The sequence below is a fragment of the Pan paniscus genome, chromosome 4 (genome assembly GCF_029289425.2).
Source record: "Pan paniscus chromosome 4, NHGRI_mPanPan1-v2.0_pri, whole genome shotgun sequence".
NCBI lineage: Eukaryota > Metazoa > Chordata > Mammalia > Primates > Hominidae > Pan > Pan paniscus.
Genome location: NC_073253.2, coordinates 56,244,988 through 56,269,489, shown reverse-complemented (window position 1 = coordinate 56,269,489; position 24,502 = coordinate 56,244,988). Strand labels below are relative to the sequence as shown.

The following is a 24,502-nucleotide window of genomic DNA, read 5'->3' as shown; positions in this document are numbered from 1 at the left end:
CATAAATGACAAGGAGTTGATCAACCCTGAGTTTTCTGATTTTCATTATGTAAAGTAGCATAAAAAGTTTTTTTTTTTTACTTTTATTTTAAGTTTAGAGGTACATGTGCAGACTTGTTACATAGATAAACTAAACTTGTGTCATGGGGCTTTGTTGTGCAGATTATTTTATCTCCCAGGTATTAAGCCTAGTGCTCATTATTTATTTTTCCTGATCCTCTCCCTCCTCTCACCCTCCATCATCTATTGGGCCCCAGTGTGTGTTGTTCCCCTCTATTTGTCAATGTGTTCTCATCACTTAGCTCCCAATTATAAGTGAGAACATGTGGTATTTAGTTTTCTGTTCCTGTGTTAGTTTGTTAAGGATAATGGCCTCCAGCTCCATCCACGTCCCTGCAAAGAACATGATCTGAGTTTTTTTTATGGTTGCGTAGTATTCCATGGTGAATATGTACATCATGAAGCTGAATTTAGCAGAATACAAAATTTGTGGCTGACAAGTTTTTTTACACATTTTAAAAAAATCTAATCTATCATTGGTGGGCATTTAGGTTGATTTCATGTCTTTGCTATTGTGAATAGTGTTTCAAAGAACTTTTATGTGCATGTGTCTTTATAATAAAATGATTTATAGTCCTTTGGGTATATACCCAGTAATGGGATTGCTGGGTCAAATGGTATTTCTGTCTTTAGGACTTTGAAAAATTACCATACTGTTTTCCACAATGGTTGAACTAATTTACACTCCCATTAACAGTCTATAAGCGTTCCTTTTTCTCCACAACCTCTCCAGCATGGATGTCTAAATTTCTACCAAGCCTAAGGAAATCTTCCTTAATTATTTACTCAAATAAGTTTTCCAGACTTTTAACTTTCTCTTCATCTCCCTCAGAAATAGCTATGACTTGTGCATTTGGTTGTTTTACATCATTCCATACTCCTCAAAGGCTTTGTTCATTTATGAAATTCTGTTTTCTTTATTATTGTCTGACTGGGCTAATTCAAAAGATCTGTCTTTGAAATTCTTTTTTCTGCTTGGTCTAGTCTATTATTAAAGCTTTCAACTATATTTTGTAATTCAATGAATTCTTCATTTCTAGATGTTCTTTGTGTGTGTTTTTTGTTTTAATGTCTACCTCTTCAGCAATTTTTTCATTGATGTCTTGAATTGTTTTTCTAATTTCTTTGTGTCGGTTTTCAATTTTCTTTTGTATCTCATTGAGCTTATTTAAAATCAATATTTTGAATTATTTATCTGGTATTTCAAAGATTTTCTTTGGATTAGAATCCATTGCTAGAGAGTTAATGTGATTCACTGGGGTGTTTTAACACTCTGTTTTTTCATATTACCAGAATTTTTCCTCTGGTTCCTTCTCATCTAGATAAACTATCTCTTCTTCTCTCTTTCTTTTTTTTGAATTTACTTTCGTTTGGAAAGGAATTTTTTTTCTCCTTGAGGATGTGACTATGCTGTATGCTGTGTATGGTTATTTTACTTTGGTTCTGGATGCTTTCAGTGGCAAGGATTCTATGTGTGTTCCATGGTTGTAGATAGCTTTTGTGTGGTGGCTTTCTCAAATGCTGGTTGTAGCTACATACTGGGTGGGTTTGTGAGCAGGCTCACTGCCTCCTTGGGTATCAGGATAGAGGAAGTCTCAGGAATCTTAGCTCATTCCTCACTGTTGTGCGCTTGTGTCAGCAGGTTTTGTATTACACTGTGCAGTTCAATCTCCAGGCCAGTAGGTGGCATTTACAGGTAACAGCTGACTATCTGCAGAAGCAGATGGGCATATACTTGATCTTTGTTTACTGAGAGAAGCTCTCTTTTGCTTCAGCCAATGGGGCTGTTCTGTGGACCACCCACAAACCTGGGTGGAGCTGGACTGTCAAGCTCAACTTTGACCTCAGATATCCCAACGGTAAACACGAGCACCAGACCTGACTGGGTGGTTGAGGGAGCTCCTGGTGAAATGTGCTGAGGTTTCTGCTGAGGTTTCTACCTCAGCTCCACGGCCTGGCCAGGTAAGAATGCAATTCACCTTCCTGTCATGTTTCTGTCCTGGCACTGCAGACATTCGGATCAGACAGACCTCACTATCTCCAAGCTGCAGTGAATCTGAGAGCCATGAAATGTTCCTGCTCTGTGACTCTCTACCAATGTGGTTATGGTGTGGAACTTCTTTTCTCAGCCCAAAACGTAAAACTTTGAGGCTCTCCTCTTCTCTGCTTCAGGAATGCTGCTGCTCTGTGTAGAGAGTGGGAAGGGCCCTGCCTTTTGTGCAAGCCTGGGCCTGGTAAGCACACTGCCAATGGGGTACATCCACCCCTAACAGTCCTAGAATGACCATCCACCAGCATGCCTATGTCAGTCTCCTATGCGTGCAGCCATGGCTGTTTCTGCAGTAGTTGTGGGGAGGGTAGAAAAAAGAGGTCTCCCTCTCCACAGCCATGCTCAAGCACTGGGGCCATATGGCCACTGGGGTGGAATGTATTCCTTTCCCACAGAGCTGAGCATGGCATCTTTGTCTCTGCTGGAAGAGACACAGTCACCTTTACCCCACAAGTGGAAGCTCTCAAGCACAGGAAAGAACGTGCTCTGGTTTCCTTTGTCCCAGGGAAGGGGTACTTCCTTGGTGGGCTGCACTCTCTCTTCCCTTAGGAGCAGCACTCCCTGAGACCTGGGCCATGGGCATTCTGCAGCTTCTCTAGGTCCAGTCAGGCCTGTGTGGCTGTCACAATCCCAGCTGGTGCTGGGGAATGTCTGTGGGAGATCTGGCAATGTGGAGACACAAGGGCTGAGGTTACCTGGGCAGAAAACAGTCTCACAATTGGTGTGCAGCAAATATGGCACCTGCTACCACAGCTTGGGTCCAGGAACAGGGTGAGTGACTGTGTGCAAGTTGGTAGTCTGGTGTAATGTCCTCAAAAAGTTACCAGATCACCACCCATACTAGTGCTTGGGTTCATGAAAGCAGAGGAGACCTCTAAAGTTTGGAAACCAGCAGTCTGCTGCAAGGGTGAAGGGAGCCAAGAACATTTACCTTTTTGATGAAATACCAAGTCCCTCAGGAGGGTTTGATCTCAGCCAGCCTTTTGCTTCTCTCTTTTTCTGTATGGTAGCTTCTTCCTGTGAGTTCTCCAATATTTCCAGCACCCTCTGTTTAATATTCTATGTGAGTTTTGATTATTCATCTCTACGTTCAATTCTTCTTTCTGAGGAGAACTTACATGTGACCTCTCTAGTCAGCCATCTTGAAATTTATAAAACCTGAATTTTAGTTTTTTATATTATGGAAAAGTAATATGTTTATAGAAATGTTTTGATGTGTAGAATAATATTTATAGATGTAAGTAAAGGATATTTAAAAGGATTTTTTTTCTATGTGACTGTACCCAATTTGTCTGAGAAGGCAGCAGAGGGCAAGTACTTTCCCATCCAGCACATGCTGTGAGATCACCTGTGCAGGATGTTCAAGTGCAGTAGAGAAGGGCTGATTTTATGACATTTATCTCAATATGCACTTTGAGCATAAGAAGGATTGATATTTAAAGAGAGGATTTTCTGTGTACTGGGAGTCTGCCCTCACTCCCAACACCAGAAAAGTGCTGGGTGCTTCACTCTCACTTCAATCTAGTGTAAAGTGCTGCAAGGTAACCAATCAGGAATCTTGATGTGTTCCTGGATTTGGAGGGACACAGTAGTTTACTGTCTGTGTACTATGGAAGATAATCTTGAAATGAAATATTGGCTGAAGCCATGTATGACGGTGGGGAAAGAGCTAAGGCTGCACTTTCACCATTTGGCATGATGTGAAAGCTGGAGCCTCTGAAATGAATTCTGCAAAGGCAAGGGGGCCCTGGAAGCATGAGAATGTGGGGTTGGTTGCAGAGGCAGGAGCTGATGAGGAGTAGCAATTGGTCAGCTAAAGAAGATACATCAGGGACCTCTGAAGAATTCACAATCATATGCTCAAGAAAAAAGTCAGCTTTGGTCACACCACCAAGAGCATCAACACTGAGCAAATCAAGCAGGTCTTTTCCTGCTTTCTTTTCTTTTGTTTCTCTCGCCTTGCAATCCTGGGGATTTGGGTATAAGGTAGAAAGAAGCTGACAGAGAAAGAAGATGTCTGCTTTCTTTGTTTTCCAATGTAAGTTTCCAAAGGAGGCCCAATCTGGAGTAGGGAGAAATAGTCAACTTAAAATGACTTGTGGAGTTTTAACTATTACAAGAACCTGTTTGAATTAGTGAAATGAGACAGTTCTTGCAAGTAGAAATGACTATAGAATTTTTAATTGTTCAACAAACAAACAGAGAAAATCTTTTGTGCTCCTTAACATTTCATCCAGGGGCAGGGAAAAAAACCTAGCCACACCCCGTAAAGCAGGTATTATGGGCTGGCATTGAGAAGGAAGGAATTACAATGCTCAATGACTTTATTTTTTAAAGACAGGTTTACCCATGATTATTGTGTAAATACATTTGCAATCAAATGCTGTTTGCTTACATGTTCAAATGATTGTTTTCTGTGAATTATCAATGTTAAATTAAAAAAACCAGAAAGCATTTAGCAAAACCATTTCAAGGTTTATTTATACTATTTTTAAAAAAATTCTGGCTGCAGTTTGAAAAATTGGGGGCATTTCTTGAAGATGAGATTTTAAGAAGTTTTTAAAGAAAAAAATCACAGGAATAAGTGTAGAAACTTAAGGTGGGAGAAGGTAAATGCAATGCAAGTAGAGAAAATGAATAGGTGGCTTTAAGAAAGAATTGGAAACTGGAGGGATATAGGAGGAATTCGAGAGAAACAAGTGCATGTGTGTATGTCTGTTGCTCATAGTGGTGAGGGTATAAGCATCCTTCTCCCTAAATCTAATCTTTCTCTTAGACTAACAGGTGCCTTGAACTTTAGGAAAAGTAAAATTTGAAAATGTATCTTCGCATTATTTAGTGATCTTTCCTTCCCTTAACATGTCTTTTTTCAGAGCTCATCTCTGTGGTTTGGCATGGCTACAGTTCACTGTCCTATTTTAAAAGACAATCCCAGGTTATTATGAGGAGGGTTAGCTGAGGAGACAGAGCAGGACTGTCTCTCAAATCTTCCTCTGGAAGGCATGAACCGAGCATGTACAAGCAATAAACCTATTTCCACAAGCTTGTCAGTGTATTAAGCCACATACAACATTGATATATTAGTGCTAAATCTCAAATTAGCTACTGGATTTTTAGAACTAGGGGAGGAGAGCCAAACAAAGAAGTTTCTTGTGAATCTATAGCAGCTCCAGGCAGCTGATGAGCTACCAGCCGCTAGTCCTATGAACAGATATTCTGGGCTGTCTATTTATAGTGCCATCTTGTCACATGGGCTGGCATTGTTGTCTGGCGTTATTCTTTACTGTCAGGGAGCTTTACTTTTGGAATAGCCAACTCCTTTCAGTAGACTAAATGGGTTTTTAAGCAGGCCAGCACTGAATCCTGGACTGTACAGCCAAAAAGGTGTAGAAGTTCTAACTCCCTCATTTTTTACACAGGGAGAAATTGAGGTCCCTAGAGATTAGAACACTGCTTAGTTACAGAGTTAGAAATACACCCCATGCCTCTTGACTCCAAGTCTAGTGCCTTTAGCAAAAACTTAAACTAGGAATTTTGTTTTGTTTTGTTTAGATGAGGGTGAGTTTTGGATATGAGGGGGCCAAAGATTTTTTAAAAATTCTTAAACCATATAATTAAACAAATTAACATTTTGTAGTGTCTGAGGCTCCTCTATTATTTGCATAAGCAAAGGAAGAAAAAGAGATGTGTATTCTTTCAACATTTGCCACTGATAATGGTAAATATACGTTAACAATGGCATGATCTGAATAACTTCAAGAGAGACTCAACCCTGCTTATTTAGGTGCAGGCTTAACACATGTAGGTGTACTCAGTTGACCAATGGTATCTGTGACCCTGCATAAGGCACTAAGCAGTCCTGAAAATGTTTCCTTTGCTGTTAAAAAAATTGACCCAGACTTGTTTACATGTAAAATTTTAAAAATTGTAAAATATTTATGAGGATAAAGTATTAAAATTATTTTTTGTAATTGCTACATTGTAGTTATAGAAGTGCATCCTCTTCCGTATACACCTGTTACCAGGGCAACTGCATGGATAGTCTATGGAGTTGTACTCCAGGGGTGCAATTAACATAGACTGCGGTGCAGGTGGTGGCCTCACTGGCTTTGAATTATGCAAGGGCCCTGCTACCATATGTGATTATATCTTTTTGTTAAAAATAATTTTTTATTTTTTATTTTTGTGTGTATATAGTAGCTGTATGTATTTATGGGGTACATGAGATGTTTTGATACAGGTATGCAATGCATAATAATCACATCATGGAAATGGGGTGTCCATTCCCTCAAGCATTCATCCTTTGTGTTATAAACAATCCAATTATACTCTTTTCATTTTTTTAAATGTACAGTTAAATTATTATTGACTATAGTTACCCTGTTGTGCTGTCAAATACTAGGCCTTATTTATTCATTCTATTTTTATGTACCCACTAACCATCCCCTCCTCCCCGACACCTCCCAATACCCTTCCCAGCCTCTGGTAACCATTCTTCTACCTTCCATCTTGCTGGACTCTCAGTATGTACATTGTGCAGTGCAGGATTGCTCTTCAAAACATGGCCTTGGATAGCCTTTTCCTGGTAGAATGCCTCTTGGACTTTATAACTTCAAACAACATGCTTAGTTCTTAAATCAATATTTTTGACAACGTTTATAAGAAATTATAAGCACACTTCATTTCATTGCATTCACTTTATTGCACTTTTCAGATAGCATATTTTTTTACAAATTGAAGGTTTGTGGCAACCCTGCGTCAAGCAAGTCTATTGGCACCATATTTCCAACAGCACGTGCTCACTTCATGTCTCTGTGTCACGTTTTGGTAATTCTTACAATATTTTATACTTTTTCATTATTATATATATTATGGTGACTGTGATCAGTGATCTTTGATGTTAATAACATAATTATTTTGGGATGCCATGAACTGCACCCATGTAAGTTGGTGAACCTAATTGATAAATATGCATGTTGTGACTGGTCCACTGACCAGTCATTCCCATATTTCTCTTCTTCTCCTTGGACATCCCTATTTCCCAAGTCACGACAATATTGAAATAGACCAATTAATGACCCTACAATGGCCGCTCAGTGTCCAAGTGAAAAGAAGAGTGGCAGCGCTCTCATTTTAAAGCAAAAGCTAGAAATGATGACGTGTAGTAAGGAAGGCATTTTAAAAGCTGAAATGGACAGAAAGCTAGGCTTCTTGTACCAAACAGCCAAGCTGTGAATGCAAAGAAAAATTTATTGAAGGAAATTAAAAGTGCTACTCCAGTGCACACAAAAAGAAAGAAAGCAAAACAGCTTTATTGTTGATATGGGGAAAATTTTAGTGGTCTGGATAGAAAATCAAGTCAGCCTCAACATTCCCTTAAGCCAAAGCCTAATTCAGAGCAAGGCCCTAATTCACTAATTCTCTAAAGGCTGAGAGAGATGAGGAAGCTGAAGAAGAAAGGTTTGAAGCTAGCAGAAGTTGGTTCATGAGGTTCAAGGAAAGGAGCCATCTTTGTAATCTAATTGCAAGGTGAAACAGCAAGTGCTGTTGGAGAAGCTGCAGCAAGTTATTCAGAAGATCTGGCTAGTTGATTGATGAAGGTGTGTACATTAAACAACAGATTTTCAATGTAGATGAAACAGCCTCCTCTTGGAAGAAGTTGCCATCTAGGACTTTCATAGAGAGAAGTCAATACCTGGCCTCAAAGCTTCAAAAGACCAGCAGACATTCCTGGGGCCTAATGCAGTTAGTGACTTTAAGGTGAAGCCAATGCTCATTTACAACTCAGAAAAACCTGAGGTCCTTAAGAATCATGTGAACTATACTCTGTCTGTGCTCTAGAAATGGAACAACAAAGCCCAGATGATAGCATAGCTATTTACAGAGTGGTTTCCTGAATATTTTAAACCTATTGTTGAGGCCTACTGCTTAGAAAAAAAGATTTTTTTCAAAATATTGCTGCTTATTGACTATTCATCTAGTCCCCCAAGAGTTCTGATGGAGATGTACAAAGAGATAAATTTTTTTTCATGCCTGCTAACACAACATCCACTCCGTAGCCCATGGATCAAGAAGTCATTTTGACTTTCAAGTCTCATTATTTAGGAAATATATTTCACAAGGCTATGCCTGCCATACATGTGATTCCTCTGATCAATCTGGGCAGAGCACATTACAAACCTTCTGAATAGGGTTCACCAGTCTAAATGCCATTAATGACATTCATGATTCATGAGAGGAGGTCAAAATATCAACATTACCAGGAGTTTGAAATACATTGATTCCAACTCTCACAGATGACTTTGAGAGGTTCAATACTTCAGTGGAGGGAGTAACTGCATATGTGGTGGAAATAGCAAGAGACCTAGAATTAGAAGTGGAGCCTGAAGATGTGACTGAATTCCCATAATCTCATGATAAAACTTGAACCAGTGAGAAGTTGCTTCTAACGGATGAAGCAAAGAAAGGGGTTTCTTGAGATGGAATCTACTTCTGGTGAAGATGTTGTGAACATTATTGAGATGACAACAAAGGATTTAGAATATTGCATAAATTTAGTTGTAAAGCAGCAGCAGGGTTTGAGAGGATTAACTCCAATTTTGAAAGAAGTTCTACTGTGAGTAAAATGCTGTCACATAGCATCACATGCTACAGAGACATCTTTCATGGACAAGTCAATCAATGTGGCAAACTTCATTGTTGTCTGATTTTAAGAAATTGCCACAGTCACCCTAGACTTCAGCAACCAGCATACTGATCAGTCAGCAACCATCAAAATCGAAGCAAGACTCTCCAGCAGCAAAAAGATTATAACTTGCTGAAGGCTCTGATGATCGTTAGCATTTTTAGCAATAAAGTATTTTTTAATTAAGGTATATACTTTTTAAAGACACAATGCTATTGTACATTCAATAGACTACAGTACAGTGTAAAGATAACTTTTACATGCACAGATAAACCAACAAATGCTTGTGACCCACTTTACTGTGATATGCATTTTATTGTGGTGGTCTGGCACTGAACCCACAATATCTCCCAGGTATGCCTGTGCATTTATATTCTTAAAATTAAAAAAAAAATCCTACTTTTTCCAAAATGGTAAAAATTACTGTGGAAACTTCTTGATTTATATTTCAAATTCAACTATTGGAAATCAAAATCACATAAAGACAAAGTTTGAAAATGCACCAAATGTCAGCAAGGGGAGCTTGAAGGTTTTAAGAGATACATTTGTATGTTCACGGTCCTAAAAGAGTTATCTCAGTGTCATATTTAGTGCCATGTGCTATTGTGTGCTTGGCTGGTCCTGAGCACATTTCCACACTGATTGACATTGCAAATGGAACAAATTCTGCTCTTAATTCCTCTGCATGCAGTTTTTCAAGAGCTCCATGACAACCTTTTAACCCATCTTTTGAAAACCAGCCTGCTTTGCAAGAGCAACAACTTTCACTTTGGCTTGAAATCCCTCTTCAGTCTTTGACATAGACCACAAATTACAGGGTTAGTTTCTTACATGTACCCTTCATTTTGGTGTGAAAACTTTTTCCTGTTATTTCTTGCTGAACTCTAGAATTATCCCTCAGTTTAAAGTATTTGATTCTATTGGCTGTAGAAACATGCCAAGCTAAACAGCTAAATTCTTAAGCCTCCCTTGCCGGTTTTGGGTAACCGTATGAGAGAATTCCAGCCAATGAGCTATAAATGGAAGTTGTTGGGGAGTCTCTTCAAAGGGGAAGTATGTGCCTATTTGCCCTACCTGTTCTTTCTTCCTTTTGTCTGAAACATGTGTAGGATGGGTGGAGCTTCAGTAGCTATCTTGAGAACATGAGTGTCATGCCCAAAGGATGGTGAAATAGAAAACTAGAAAGAACCTGGATCTCCAATGACATCGAGGAGTACCACAACAGACCTAGCTTAGCTCCCTTTGGACTTCTTTTATACTGGAGAAAAATTAACCCTGAATATATTCAACATAGTATTTTGGGGGGTTTGGAACACAATTTCTATTTTTAAAAAATCTTTTAAGTTCAGGGGACATGTGCAGGATATGCTGGTTTGTTACCTAGGTAAACTTGTGTCATGGGGGCTTGTTGTGCAGATTATTTCACCACCCAGGTATCAAGCCTAGTACCTATTAGTTATTTCTCCTGATCCTCTCCCTCCTCCCAGCTTCCACCCTCTGCTAGGTCCCAGTGTATGTTGTTCCCTTCTATGTGGCCGTGTGTTTTCATCATTTAGCTCCCATTTACAAATGATGGCGTGTGGTATTTGGTTTTCTGTTTCTGTGTTAGTTTCCTAAGGATACAGGCCTACAGCTCCATCCATGTCCCTGTGAAGGACATGATCTCATTCTTTTTTATGGCTGCATAATATTCCATGATGTACCATATATTCTTTATCCAGCCTATCACTGGTGGGCATTTAGGTTGATTCCATGTCCTTGCTATTGTGAATAGTGCTGCAGTGAACTTTGTAATATAACAATTACATGCATGTATCTTTATAATAGAACAATTTATATCCCTTTAGGTCTATACCCAGTAATGGGATTGCTGGGTCAAATGATATTTCTGTCTTTAGGTCTTTGAGGAATCTCCACACTGTCTTCAACATTGTTGAACTAATTTACACTCCCACTAACAGTGTATAAGCATGGAACACAATTTCTAAGTGATAAATAGATCTTGCCTATTTTTATCCAACATTCTCTGAGATCATTCCCCAACTCTAATTTGGAATGATCTTACCTACTCCAGCCAAGCCAGACTCTCCATTTCTTTCAGGGCATTTCTCAGACTCGCATTCTATAAGAAATCTTCTTTTACTCATCTCCTTCTTCTCTCAACAGTCTTTTAATTAAAAATGATTTAAAATTTTTGGTGTTTGAGTCAATCTCTCCTACATGTAATATTCTTTTTTTATATGGTCCCCTTTCTGTGTTTCCTGTCCTTCAACATGGAAAGTCATTGGGACTAGACATCTATTGTAGTTCCTTCTGCAATCTCCCATTATGCTGCAGCAATTGGGCCTAGCAAAGTGGTGAGCTCCTCTAAAACTCCATGGTTATTAATTGAATGAACTTTGTAAAATCTAGAGAAACATGGGATGTGAGGGTCTATAATTGAGCAGTTTTTCCTCTTCCTTATTCATATTAATCAGGCTTGGATCGTGGAGCCACCTCATCCTACAACTGGTTTCAACATCCACATTTCTTACAGAAGGAGAAATGAGGTCTCCTGACCTTTCTGGAGTATTCACTTCAGTCTGTCTCTGGGCTTCTCTCAGAGGTTTTAGGTCACTATTTTTCCTTTTCTCTTCCTTCCTTCCTCCTTCCTTTCCTCTTGTTCTCCTCCTCCCCTCCTTTTTTCTCTCTTTTTCCTCATTCTCATTTGTAAAAAAAATTTTTTACAAAAATTTTTTAAAAACAACGTTTGAAAACAAGGGTTCCAAAATCTATGAGAAGTTAGTTAAAAACCTGACCCTTTCCTACATTTTTTCTGCCTGGTAACAAACCCCTTTGCTTGAACTTATTCACCATCTTGTTCTTGTCATTCAAGTGGTTCCTCAGATTCTTCTTTTCCAGGAAGTCTTCTTCAACAGACTGGCAGTGTGAGGCACAGCCTATTCAACAATTGTCTGTTCAGTGTATGTGTTGAAATCTACTATGTGCTTACTGCTCTGAGATGCTGCTAGTGAGTGGGAGCCAAATGTAAAATCAAGTGTGATTTTTGACTTGAAAAAATGTATAATCTGGTGAATTTTGGAATTCACACTCACAGAATTCAGTAAGGGTATTCACCCTGTCATACAGAGGTTTAAGATTAAGTTCATCCTCTCTGTGTCTCCCCACATTATCTCTGCCTCCTATCCCATGTCAAAGTGGCAATCAGTGAACTCATGAAGTGCCTACTCAATTCCTTCCTTACTAGTCAGCTCACCTTCCACAGTTACTCTTCAATTGCTCATAATGTAACTTCTACACTACTCAATTCAGGCATTTGTAATTCAATTATTTTTTCAAATATTAATACATCAATCAAAGAGCAGGGAATTAGCACTTACTGTTACGTAGCTAACATTGGTTTAGATATTTGGGGAGTGCAATAAAGTCTGACTATAGGATATTCTCCTGCTTCCTTTCTTCTTCACTTCTTCTAAGAAGTCTTTGCTGATTCTACCCTATTCCTGGGAGAGTTATTCATTCTATGTTTCCATAGCAGTGATAATGATGATTAATATGGAGATTTAGTAAGTGCCAGACACTGTGATAAGTACTTTTCTTAAGTTTTTTTAATTGAATCCTCCCAACAAACCTAAAAGTATTACTATTATTTTTCTAATTATTATAGATAAGGAAACTGAGTTTCAATTAACCAAACTAACCAAGGCTCTGCAACTAGTAAATGTGAGAGGAGAATTCCAACATGGGTAGTCTAGTATGATCATCTCTAATCTAAAGGGACAGAAACTGTCTCAGTCATCTCAGGCGGCCTTAACAAAAAAAACACAGATTATGTGGTTTAAACAACAGAAATTTATCTTCTCACAGTTCTGGAGGCTGGAAATTTCAAGGTCTGATAGAGGGTTTTTTCTGGTGAAGACTCTTTTCCTGGCTTGCAGATAGCTACCTTCTCACTGTATCTTTATATGTAGGAGGGGGAGCAAGCTCTCTAGTCTCTCTTTTTATAAGGGCACTGATCACATCATGGGGCCCTACCATCGTGATCTCATTAAATCTCAATTTCCTCTCAATGATCTCATCTCCAAATACCACCATGTTGGGGGTTAGAGCTTCAATATATGAATTTTGGGAGGGTACAAACATTCAGCCTATAATAGAAATAAGCCTTAGGAAGATTAGATAAAATAGCCAAAGTCAGAGTTACTAGGTGGCAGAACAAGGACTGAATCCCAGATTTCTGGAGAGCAATGTTCTTCTATGTTACACTGAGTCAGGAAGGCAAAGGGGTCAGTAAGAGCAAGGAGGATCCTTGGTACTTCCAAATGTTCTCAACTCTTAAACAGCATTGCAGGTCAGGGCATCTTAACTTCAATAATTTTCAAGGTATAGAGATCCCTTTCTGGTTTGCTACATTATATTGGTAATATTTTTACTCACAGAGAGAGAAATAGATCTTTTTCCACCTTATTCAGAGACAATGAGTAATTAACCCACCATAAATGAAAGCCAGGTCTTCAGAAAAGAGCTGTTTCTTGTAGTTTTTGAGATTGTATCTTAAATAGGGATTTTATATAATCATCATGTTTTGGTGAGGCTTGTAGATTCTTGTCAATATTTTCAATATTGTATCAGTGAAGATTTCAACAGGAAACAGACGGCACATTAAGATTGGGTAATTTGAACCGAGTTTGATAAAAAGACTATTTACAAGGGTATGGACATGGCTTAAGAAAAGCAACAAGGGATGGCATGTAACCCTGTGTTGATATGGATTCTTAACACTGGGAGGCCTGAAGGGACAAATAGAAGGAGAGGTTAGAACCCGGAGGGGGAGCTGTATGAAGGGCTGTGTGACTGGTGCCAGGGCCCTCACTGGGGCAATGTGGCCACCCATGGCCCAGCATGGTGAGTCTGAGGAACAATCAGCACCCTCACTCTCTTCCCACCTCTGATCACTTGACACTGCTCCTCCAGAGCCAATGGCAAGAGGTTAAATTGATGTTATCCAAATGTGACAGTCTTCTGGACAGACACCAGGGTTGAGAAGCGTGGAGGACAAACTAGAATGATAAAGAAAGGCTATCTAGAAAAAAATACCATTTTCAATGAAATGGTGGCTGGGGAAGTTCTCTTGACTGTCATTTAAGTTGTTTTGCCTCTTTCTATTAAACCTTGTAGGTGGTAGACAGTCTACTGATTGGCATGGTTTATTTTAGTATATATAATGAAGAGAAAAAGACAGCATGAATTTAGATATCTTACTGAAAATGAATTGAGAAATATCTTATTTAATCATATTGTACTCAACAACTGGGGTCAGAGTTGTTATAAATCAACAGTATAGATTTGAAAACCAAATTTTTGATTGATTGGACTACGGTGATACTTAATATCAAGTTATTGATAAGAAATTCAAAGTGGTTTCTGAGAGAATATTTTGTAGAAATCATTCTGACAGCTGATTGAGGAGACTTCGTCTATTAAATTGTAGCCTCTATTTCTGCACTCCCAGGAGGCAATAGTCCCTAGAGACAGGGAATAAAAGGTCAAGGTCTAGCTGTACCACTCACTAGGGCACAGCCAGGGATCATCTCAGCCAGGTCTCAGATGAAGAGAATCATATCTCCCTCCGCTGGTTGCCGAGAGACATTTTGCGTAGTGGCTGGCACAGAGTAAGTATTCCATAAATGTTAGATATTCTAGTTTGAGCGAGTTGGAGAATCTGGCCTGCAAAGAGCAGACAATATTTTTCTAAATAAGGAAGTGATACGTTCACTGGAATGTTGGCTTTTTAAAAATGAAAATGAGGTTTCAAAGGGAATATGTGCCTTCTCCAGAAAATGATTAACTATCCAGTCTGTGATACAACACAATTAATTAAATCAAAGTTTGCCTGGAGTGTATGGAAACTGAGACTCAAAAGTGCATTGAGGTATTGAGGCAAGATAGATGTTAAGAACCAAGGAGCAGCAGGGGAGGAGAAGAAGCTGCTCTTTTCTGACCAAGGGAATTTGTTAGAGCTGTGGCAGCCAAGGGATGCCTTGAAAGTCAAATGCAAAGAGGGCATGCATGGCTATCACTCTCTCCCATGACCCAGGAGATAAATTTCCCTTTTTAGCTGCCAGATACTGATATGCTTTCAATAGACTCGAGAAGTAGAGTCATGGTCAAATGGCTCAAACCCTGTGACATAATAAGGTGGCTGCTCAGCATGGAAAAGAGAATTCCACAACCCCCACACCTTTTTTTTTTTCAAATAAATAAAGAGAGATCTTTATTAAAACAACTAATTTCTTTTTCTTTTTTTTTTTTTAGGTACCTCCTAATTTCTAAACTTTATTTCCTAGTTCTTTACAAATCATTCTGCAGTAGGGTTCAGATCATAACTGTGCTTACATGCCTTGTATTTCTTTTCTTATATTTTACTTTAAGTTCTGGGATACATCTGAAGAATGTGCAGGTTTGTTATGTGCAGGTATACATGTGCCATGGTGGTTTGCTGCACCTACCAACCTGTCATCTAGGTTTTAAGCCCCACATGCATTAGGTATTTGTCCTAATGTTCTCCCTCCCCTTGCGTCTCACCCCCTGACAGGCCCTGGTGTGTGATGTTGCCCTCTCTGTGCCCATGTTAAAACAACTGATTTCAATAAGCCTCAAAACTTTAGCCAATAAAAAATAACAATACAATGTAAAATCTTTTGCGTACGTAGTATCTCTGTTTAAGTAACTGTTAACTATTCCTAAGAACTAGTCCCAGGAATACTTGTTCTCAGACCCAAAGTGGGCTTTTCCCACTCTAATTTCCTCTTTTTATTAGGTCTCAAAGACTCTGGCAGCTTCCTTTTTCTTTGTCCTTTGACCTTCTTATCCCATGTTTGAAAGTAATTGCTTTCTGACTCTTGATAGAAGTCCTCTTCCTACTCACAGCCTCCTCTTTTATTAGTACCACTTCCAAAGCAATCCACCATCATGAAGACACAGGCAGATGTTCTTTCTTTCTGATTACTAAATTCAGATGCAATTCTCTTATAATAAAGTCTTCCCTTATCCTTCCTTTTCCCAAATTAAATTGGTCAATTTACTCTCTATAGAATGAGTTTCATTATTTTCTGTGTCTCATTTCTTTTGTAGAGATTGCTTTTCTGTAAAATGAGGATCTTAAAAAACTTCATGCATTTATAAAACAAAACTAGAACAAGGTTTTCACTGGTTTCAACATCATATACCTTCTGAAGTTGTTCAAAATGAAGCTTTGTTAAGCCTGTACAACGGGGAAAGACATTTTGAAAGGACTTTCCAAATGGAGTAGCACTGAGAAACTGAAGTGTCCACTTTTATACATGTCTTGTGCCAAGTAGGTCAAAGGGCAAATATCTCCCATGAATGGAACACCTGGTTGAGAATATTATATCACTTGTGGTGCATCCTGGGAACTTGAGGGAAACATTTCCTCCTTCTCATGGAGGTAGTGAGATTCTGCCTTTTAAGAGAAGATGCCTAAGAGACAGCAGAATTTATTTGCACTTCTTGCTGAGATGTAGAACTGCTGTCTGGGGACAGTTTGAAGAGAGTCTTAGGGATGTCAAGGGTAGCTTAGTAGTTGGGCTCTACGAAGTGAAATTTCAAGCCTACTTTAGCACGTAAATTTGTGGTTCATAGCTTTAAAATAATATTCTTGTTTTTTTCTTTCTTAGTTCAATGGATTGAAGAAAATGTTCACTGAAGGAAGATGATTAATTGATCCAGAGGGCCTGTAGCAACTCTGTTTAACATGCTAGATGAGCCAGTCTTATTCAATGATGACTAAGGATCTGGAGAAAACTGGTGTCAGGTTGGTCTTCTTCTTCCCACCTACTTTCAGCTGGCCTGCAGTGCCTAGGATGTGTATCGTGTATGCTGGTCACCGGAAGATAGGTAAATTTTTGCTTTGTTGCTAGTTCTGGGACAACAGCCATGGTAAGACCACCTATATACCTAATAAGATCCTCCACAACTTAGTGGCTTAAAACAATAACTATTCTTTCTTTCAATTCTGTGAGTGGGCTGGGCTCTGCTGATTCATTTTTCTCTTCCATATGCTATCAGCTGGAATCCTTACATGGCTGCACTCTTCTGGGGTTTGGTAATGAGGCGAGAAGGCTTTACTCATGTTATTTGGTGGTTGGTTCTGGCTGTTGGGTGACATTTCTCCCCACACGTCATGTGTCTGGTTGACTAGCAGAACTTCTTTACATAGTGGCTCAGGACTTCAAACAAGAATGAAAAGAGAAACTGCCTGGTCTCTTAAAGCCTGGGTCCTGAACCAAAGTGGTGTGAATCATTTTTGTCATATTCTATTGGGCAAAACAAATCACACAGCCAACCCACATGCCAGGGGAGTGGAAGAGAAATAGTCTTGAACTGTGATGGGCATGTGCCTATAAAAATGGGAATATCTCTTGTTGGCTGTCCTTGCAAATCACACACCACACCACCCGTAGTATGCAAATGACATCAGAGCTGGTAAGCAATCACAGCACCTCAGATACCAAGGCACAGAGCCAGAGGCACAGGTATACTCACATTCTTCTGAATTCCATAAGCACAAATATTATCTTTTTGCCTCACAAAGATTGCCAGCTCAAGTTTGTAGGTGATTTGATAATCACATATGCAGAGATCTTTTTGACTCATTCTACAGAGTAAGATGTCATAGAGAAAAAGATAGCAGAGGAAATGCACAAATAATAATTTAATGACTCCAGGATTTCTTCAGCTCAAAGTAGCAACCAAAACTTTGGCCACTGATTTCACGGTTAAAGAAATTTGGTCATAGTGGGAAATAGAGGGCTTTGGAAAGTCATACCTGAAGTTTAATCCTGACTCCATGACTGGGAGCTTTGTGATCTTGGCAAATAACCTAATTCTCTTAGTCTAATTTTTCTCTTATATAATAGGGGAATGTCATCACTTCCCTCACAGAGTTGCTAAGGATGCAAAGTATCTTGCACACTGCTTCTCACATAGTAAATGCTTAGTAAATATGAACTATTATTATCCTTGGATCATCTTACTAATTTGGCTATCAAAATATGGCCCTTTAGGGTTGTCTAAGGAGCAGGCAGCCTCCCTATACTCACCCACTTTCAGTTTATGGAAGAAATTTTGGAAGAGTATAAGTCTTCCAAGTCCATGGGTACCCAGGTGAATCCTGTTCCTGGCTTGTTGCTAAGTGAAGAAAATCTGAGTCATTTCCCTTCTTTTTTTTTCCTTCCTTTCTATCACCAAATTTACTATTTCCCAAGTTGAAACTTTAAGAGTTTAGCAACTATATCCATGGAGGCATGGTTACACATAGAGTATATCCAGTGACACTTTTCTTTGTCTCTATTCTACTCTTTTTGGGGAGATAAGCATTAACTAGTAAGATATAAAAAGTAGAGCCATAAACTATTCTGTTAGAAAGGGAAGCTATGCAATTTTTAACACTAAACATACTGAATTTCCTGGGACATGACTGAATTGAATTGTTTTTCTCTAATATAAGACCATTTTTTGGACCATGTATCAGTTTGTCCAGGTTTTGGGATGTGGAAATATGGACACCATAGACATTGGGATTAGGAAGTGAATTTTCTTACCATGCATTTCTTGTTATGCCTAGGAAATATTTTTTCCTCCTGCCTCAAAGGCAGTTGAGAGCTCTACCTTCTCTTTGTCAATTTTTTTTTTTGCTACTAACCACTACTTGATTACCTTTACTTACTGAATCAGCCTCTTGTGTCTCTCAGCTCCAACATCATAAACCATCATGTTATTTTGATATTAAATAGGTCTTCCTTTTTAAAGCGGGGGAAGAGATTAAGATGTTAAATGAAAAGGAGAACCAACCATACTCCCTTCTTAGGATTAGACCAAAATTCTTCTTCTGTCATGTTATCTAATTCCAATAGCCAGCAAGCAGCTGGGGAAAATTTATTTGGATATTGTGCATTTTTCCTTTTTTTGGAAGAATAGATTTTGCTCCTCTATTTGATAAAAGACAGAAACTGTACGTCTTGAAAATAAAGGCATTGGCATTTTAAAGTGATCAGGAGTTCTTGCAGAATTCCAAACATGCATCTTCTAGAAAAAGAAACCCTGTAAAGATAGAGATAAAACATAGGTTTTTCATTTGCCCCATACTGTATCCATATGAATGTTTTACTTTTCTGTTTGATCTTTAACTGGCTGGGGAGAGGACCTATTGTTTTTCTTCCCTACTCCCCAAATCACTTCTCTGCTTTCTCAGTCTCTCATCAATGTTCATGACACCTCAGACCTGGGCAACTGGATTCTTGCCCAGGGTCCTGAACTTCAGAGGGGTCCATTCTATTCTTCCTCTAGCTTTGCCATTCGTCAAGCGGGGAGGAGTCTGAATGGCAAAAGGGATGCCCCCATCCAGGGTCTGCATCTCTCCCAACTCCACTTTCAGCATGTGAGACCCCAGGAAGCCCTGAGCTTTCAACCCTAGGCCACAGGGTTGGCTGAGGGGCAGCTATTTGAGAGGATGGGTATAGTCATACCTGACTATACCCACAAGTATCCACATGACACCCCTCATATGTAGGACAGTGAGGGAGGGTAGGAAAAACAGAGCATTTGAAAGTGTCTATTTATATTTATATCCTAGGACCCGTAAATGTTAGAGGCCTGCCCTGTTTGACAGCTAGTCATAATCCTTTTTTACAGCTGCAGAAATGAAGAAAACTGGGGGACTAGTCTCCAGTTATAGAGAGGCATGGGCCAGAGACACGACTAGAACTCTGGTTATTGCCATGGCCGGCTGCTCCCCTCACTGGAAAATATTTACCAGCTGTAGAGGGCTAAGCTTTTCCTCAGAAGCTTTGCTTCTCTGGAAAAATAAAGAGAACAATTCTTGCCCCTTACTCTGGAAAAAGGTGCTGTAAAAACTAAAGATATTATAGTATAATCCTCAGAACACTAATCCTAGAGGTCAGAGAGCAGAGACTTGAATCACAGGTTCTGCTGGCTTGCTCAAATGCCATGTTTAGCATCCAAATTCTCTATGATTGATAGGCCAGTAGTAGCTTAAAGATTATAAGCTTTTGTAAATGGGTGACTAGCTCCTGAAGAAAGCCACAAATTTCACCTGATAGTACCCAAGTAAAATAGTTACTGTGAATTTTAGAAATGTTGCCAGAAATAAATTGAAGAGTTTTATGTCTTGAAATTTGGTGCTGTAATTTCTTTTCAGCTGTCACTGCTAAATCCCCTGTTAACTGAAACACCTTCCAAAGTTCTCTTTAGGTTAACTCGGTATTCTAGGCAATCTATAACTGGCGTCTTCTTGCTCCTGAATCACATTTCAGAGCAGACTTCACACAAAAAAGATGATGATGTTAGGTGATCTTCAATTAATATTCCCTTTAAATTTACTATCTTCTTGGTATCTCAGTTTGCTGGTTTCTTGAAGATTTTCTATTTAAAGAATGAGCAAATAATCTAGAATAGCGAAGACATATGCTCTGTGAAATATAGTCTTTGCTTCATCTAAATAGAAATAGCCATGCATTCTGTTCTATGTCTCACTCCCTTGACAAAGTTGGACTAATAAAAATTCAGTTCCAGAGACTATGTATATATCCTGTGCATGTATAGGCAATTAAGCAAATATTTGCCCCAGAAATTATTTATTATTGGAAATCTATATTTACTTAAATGAGCAGATCATAGATACTAGATTCAATAATCTCAATTCCACTGGCTTTGTGATCTTAGATCACTTGACCTTAGCTGCCTTCAGTTTCTTCATATATAAAATAGTGACTGATAGTCCCTGTCCTATAGTTTTTAAAAAATATCAGATGAGATTCTGTATGTAAAATGCTTATTATAATACCAGGCACAAAGTAAGCCCTCAGTAATTCATAGTTATTTGCTTCAGTAAACAAATCTTTGACACAGAGTGCATTGCTGAAAAATAAGAAGGCTTCTTGGTGACCACAAGGTTAGGGACTGCTGGATTCAATAACATCACATATGTCCTTTGATTCATATGTACATATTTAGGTGCTTAAAGTGGAAAAATTCATAAATCATTATAATTCTCACTGATTCTTTCTGCCTATTTCCAGATGACTTCTTGGCAGTCATTTGCAGACTAAGGTAGCTTTGAAGGTGAAGATTCTTTGTGTTCATTCTCATCCTGATGTAAAAATACTACCTGAGATTGGATAATTTATAAACAAAAGAGGTTTAATTGATGCACAGTTCCTCATGCCTGGGGAGGCCTCAGGAAACTTACAATCATGGTGGAAGGCAAAAGGGAAGAAGGCACCTTCTTCACAAGGTGGCAGGAGAGACAGTGAGGAAGTGCCATACTTTAAAACCATCAGCTCTCATGAGACTTCACTCATGATCACGAGAACAGCATGGGGGAACCTTCTCCCATGATTCAATCACCTCCCACCAGCTCCCTCCTCGACACGTGGGGATTACAATTTGAGATGAGATTTGGGTGGGTACACAGAGACAAACCATATCTATCAATTCTGAATGTTTAATACCAGTATTATTAGAGGAGGATCTAGTCCCCTTCAGGACATAAGGATCTATGATCCTCTGTCAGAACATATTAGACCCTTTCCTTTGGCTATAACCAAAAGATTATAAACATACATCCAGGAATAAAAATAATATATTAAAATTTTGTGTGTGTGTGTGTGCGAATGTAAATTTTTTGTGCCAAATCTAAAGACTCTTTACCTAGTCCTAAGGTGTCTTGAAGATCTTCTGCAGTTTTTTTTCCAGAAATTTTATACTTTTATGTTTTACATTTAAGTGTGTGATTCATTTTGAGTTAATTTTTTTTGTATAAGATGTGAAGCTTAGGTTAAGGTTCATGTTTTTGCCTATGGTTGTTCAATTGCTCTAATAGCATTTATTGAAAAGGTTAATGATTTATTTGTACTTCTGCCAAAATTAATTGATCATACTCATGTGGCCATACTTCCACTTTCTCTGTTTTATACCACTTAGCTTTGTCTATCTTGCTATCAATACCACACTGTCTTGATTACTGTAGCTATATATTACTGTAGCTATATAGTAAACTTTAATAAAAGGAAGATGAACTTTCTTCTTCTTTTTTCAAAATCGTTTTGGCTGTTTAAGGTCTTTTTCTTTTGGTATGCATTTTAGAGTAAAAGTACATACTTCTATGAAATACCTTACTAAGCTTCTGATAGGAAATACGATAACACTGTAGAACAGTTTAGGGAGGACTGGTATCTTTACTAAACCTTCTAACCCATAAACATGATATTTAGGTCTTCTTGTCTTTCACCAACATTTTGTAATTTTCAACATGTAGATTCTATACAATTTTGTTGAGATTATGTCATCTGTGAATAAAGACTGTTTTATTTCTTTTCCAATTTGTATGCCTTTTATTTTTTTGTGTGCTTGTTATAATGACTAGAACTTCCAGTAATACGTTGAATAATAGTGCTGAAAACAGATTTCCTTGCCTTGTCCCTGATCTTAGAGTGAAAGCATTTAGCCTTTCACCATTATGTATTACATAGATATTGTTTCTTTTTTTGTGTGTATAATTTCTTGTTACGAGATTAAGGAAGTTCCCTTCTATTCCTAGTGTATTGAAAGTTTTTATAATGAATGGGTGTTGAATATTGTCAAATGCTTTTTCTGTCAATTGATATAATCATATGACTTTATTGTTTAGTTTGTTAATATTATGGATGATAATGATAGATTTTTGAATATCAAACTGTCCTTATATACCTAGAATAAATTCCACTTGGTCATGGTATACTAATATTTTTATACACTGATGGATTCAATTTGCTAACATTTTATTGAGGATTTCTGCCCTGCTTTTAAGTCACTTTTGTTTACCTCTTTTTCTGTGTAGCTTAAAGTTTGGCAAGTGCCTGAAAGAGGAATTCTTCATGCAGAGCTCAGGTTAGATTAGTTATCTGCTTGTAACTATGATCACTTTATCTGAAGAATCACACAAGTAAGTAACTGTGACAGTTTCCCAAAGGCATGCAAAATGAAAATGATGTAATTGGAAAGATAAAGTGTTACTTATAGAAAGGTCAACCTATAGATTTTCCTATTCATTTATAGGCAGGGTTTTAAGATTCAAATTTGAATACATGTTACATGTGAGACCATGATATGACTATGAATGATAACCCATAAAGCTTGGGTGTACATGAATTTCTTACAAGGGTGATTTGATGCAAAGAGCCATTCTAAGAGCACCAAGTGTGAATCTTTTAAAATAATTATTCTTTATCGTGCAGCAGATGGAAATTTCCATGGCCATTGGAATAAGGATATGTCCCACATGTGTTTCTTTGCACAAATAAAGTCCTGTAAATACAAGGCCCGATTGAAACTTTAGAGACAGATTCATTATTTCTTTGGGGTATCTTGAGAGGAGAGTGCTACAGGAGACTCTTGATCTGAGCCACGTCACAAGAGTAAGGAGTTGATGGAGTCTTTGCAGGCACTTTAAAGTGAAGGAGACAAGGCCTAGGGAAAAAAGGCCACATTTTTATGATCTTCACTTTACTGGGCTGGCTTTGCCCTCATTGCTTGCAATTCTAGGTCACAGGATTTAATGAGCCTCTATATATGAATAGGAATCCATTTATGCAAACAAAACATCTCTTTGGGGGCTGGATGATTTACTAGGCAATTATCTAAATTAGCTCAAGAAAATATAGGTTTTTGGGTGAATTGCTGGTCATTAAAAGAATTCTATTACTGATTATTCATGGGAACATTTTGTCTTTAGGAGATCTGATAAAAAAGAAACCATGTTTTTGCTTTTGGTGCAGCTGGACCTGTAACCACACAAAGATGTAGACTTTTCAATGATAGATATTTCATTGATTTGAGTAATATCATCCTCTTAAAAACACTGCATCATTCCTAAGTAGAACAGGAAAAAATAGGTTTGGCTATACTCCATTTTTCAGGATAATTTTCATCAAAGAAGATTGATTTCAGATGAATTTGAAAGCTGTTTTCAAAGTGCTCTCGGCATAGTCTCTTTAATGTTCATGGAAACAATATTTGGACTATGTCTGACACTTTTGTACACTACTCACAATGCTTCTACCATTAAAAAAATGTGCTCCAGGCTTATGTTCTTGAGATTCAATATGTGTATTACATTTTTAGTAGCAAGAGTAGATTTTCTTTCGTATTTAATGACTATCAAAAGAAGACAATCCAGAGACAAAACAACAACAAAAAACAACAATCGATTAACTTAGGTTTTCCCATGGTGAGTCAATGCTTTAATTTCTATTTATGTTCCTCTACCTACCAACTTCTGCTCTAGATTCCAAATGATAAAGTAAAAGCTTTTGATTTACTGGTGATGAAAATTAAGATCACTCAGGAGGGCCTCATTTTCATAGGTGCACTTGAATTTTCTGTAGATTTAGGTCTCTTCATAAATTTTTAGTGACGTTATTCCTGCTACCTTACAATGAAGTGAGCATTCTTACCAATAACACTTTCTACTTGTTTTTAGGTTGAGTAGTCCGTTGGAGACTTGCATTTATAAAGAGACTTCCACAAAGAGACGCTTATCAAAGCATTCACCTTCCTTTTCTAAGGAGCCAAAGATGAGTGCTTCTATTCATTTTTAAAGGTCTTGAGGTGTTTGATAACAGATGTTC

General features: G+C 38.2%; 1 long non-coding RNA gene across 1 annotated transcript; it reads left to right on the top strand.

Moving 5' to 3' along the window:
* The first annotated feature begins 750 nt into the window (after nt 1–750).
* On the top strand, nt 751–22,603 carry LOC130541516 (uncharacterized). The gene is made up of 3 exons (XR_008955573.1): nt 751–2,022; nt 16,493–16,754; nt 20,915–22,603. It is a non-coding gene; the product is annotated as an uncharacterized LOC130541516 (long non-coding RNA).
* Nucleotides 22,604–24,502: the final 1,899 nt, after the last annotated feature.